The following is a 2,230-nucleotide window of genomic DNA, read 5'->3' as shown; positions in this document are numbered from 1 at the left end:
AGCTATATTTATTTTACTCAACAAAATTAATTATTCAACTTCAGTCCAAACTTTTTACTCAAAAACAATAATTATTCAACTTCTACCATGCATAGTTATTTAATGATATACCTTCTTTTATGACAAAGTGTTTGAAAGTTTCCGGACATTCAAAATATCGTCATTCAACAAAATTCCCCGCCCCTACCCCTAAACTACCCCCAAACACAAAACCCATTCCCTTCCCGTCAATACGATTATGGACTGGAACCCGATCATTCGATTTGCGCTAAAAATCAAAATAGCAGCCAGAACACTGGACGAAGACTCATTCTTCAATTGCTTTGAGGATGTTATAAGCTTGTTAAACGTTTGTGAAGAGGGAGAAAACAGTACTTCCCGACCATTTATAGAGAGGGTGATCAATTGCTTAGAATCAGCGGTGAAATTTGTCGAAAATGTGTTACCAATTGTAAATGACTGCAAAGGGGAGTTGACTGCCCACAGTTGGTGCCAAAAATTGACAGAACTGGGGCTAAGGAATACTCCAAACTGTACTCACTTAGCAGTATATCTGGTAACTTCACTGGAACTTACAGTAAATGGAGAACCAGGGAGACCAAAGTACGAGATTGATGAAGAGACTTTGCTACACTTCAGAGCTTTAGGATATAAGTGGAAAGAAATCGCAGTCATTGCGAAATCATATTGACGGCCATCACAGTTTGATTACGTGGGGTTTCATTATGAATGGTTGTATAGATGGCTATTCCTGTTTAATATGTTTTTTGAAGTGTTCTACAAACAACAGAAAAGAGACCGTTGAAGATCTTTTTCTGCAGAGTGTTGAAAAGTATTTTTGGCCTTCTAGAATACAAACCGACCATGAAGGAGAAAACGTGTTAGTATGGGAACGCATGATTGGATTTCGAGGCCATAATCATGGATCCGCACTTATGGGAACTTCTACTCGTAACCAGAGAATAGAGCATTTATGGCGAGACATGTTTTGATGTTTCAGTAATGTCTTTTACTACACTTTCAAATCCATGGAGGAATCTGGTTTGCTTGGTGTCACCAACCCCCTACATTTGTTTGTTCTTCATTATGTCTACTTGCCCAGAATTAATGCTGCAATTGATAGTTTTGTTGAGTCCTGGAATAAGCACCCCATAAGAACTGAAAGAAATTGGGGTCATTATTATTATTATTATAAACATTTATATCGCGCAAATTCCATGTGAATATGTTCAAATGCGCGTTACAAACAAATATGAAAGAGCAAATTAACATAACATGATAAGAATCCCAACTGGCAGGAGGCGAACCAGTTGACTATTTACAAAGCGTGCAGGAGTTGAGTTCGGGGCCACCGAAGACAAATCCATCTAGTGGCAGGAAGGAGGATCTGAACCCGGGGCCTCCGGCTTGCAAGTCCAGCACCCTAACCACTAGGCCACGCTCGCCTCCAAATTCAAAGTCCAGAACAATTCTGGTCCAATGGAATAATAGACAGATTCAATGGAAGACTTGCTGCAGTAGCTGATGTAAGAAGTGATGCTAACATCAGTGGGCATGAGCATGAGTGGTTTGGTTTTAACCCTGATGCACCACCACCACCTGATGATGGTCTGTCCACTGTTGAAGTCAATGAAGTGAATTTGGATTTACCAGATAACATTATCTCTAGGCTGTCAAACGAGATCAACCCACTTGAGAATTCCAGTGCTTTTGTCATAGATATATTCCAGAGGGCACTTGAATTTCTAGAAAACTTGCTTTCCAATCATAGTTCTCAATGAATACTTATAAAGGCTACTTAGGGTTATGTGATGATAACCAATAATGCCTACGAGACATGCCTGTAGGGAATCATCTCACACATAGCTTTATTCAACAATTACAAGGTTAAAATGCCAATATGTTTTTTTTTTCAAATCACTATGATTTCTTGCAGGAGGGTATCTTAAGGGGGATTAAACACTGAATTTGTGTTTTATCAATCTATCTTTCCAGGGAAAATTGATGGCACCTCACCTACCCGTTTTTAATTTTGTTGTTATGTTTTATGGTGGATTGGAACATCATGCAACCTGAACTTGCCTAAAATTATCATGAAGCTCTGATAGCTAGGTAATGACTTTAAAGCACTGGTTTTCTTACAATGAACAGTCCCAGCCACCTTTCAGATATATTCCTTTTTTTTGGATGAAGTCCTCCAAACTGAGGCATCACCCACTCAAACTAGCTG

General features: G+C 39.1%; 1 pseudogene; it reads left to right on the top strand.

Annotated features, from left to right (window-relative positions):
• Positions 1 to 238: 238 nt before the first annotated feature.
• On the top strand, positions 239 to 1,944 carry LOC136284271 (uncharacterized; annotated as a pseudogene).
• The last annotated feature ends 286 nt before the right edge of the window (positions 1,945 to 2,230 follow it).

This window comes from Pocillopora verrucosa, chromosome 11, assembly GCF_036669915.1.
Source record: "Pocillopora verrucosa isolate sample1 chromosome 11, ASM3666991v2, whole genome shotgun sequence".
Lineage (NCBI taxonomy): Eukaryota > Metazoa > Cnidaria > Anthozoa > Scleractinia > Pocilloporidae > Pocillopora > Pocillopora verrucosa.
This window is presented reverse-complemented; position numbering and strand designations above follow the sequence as displayed.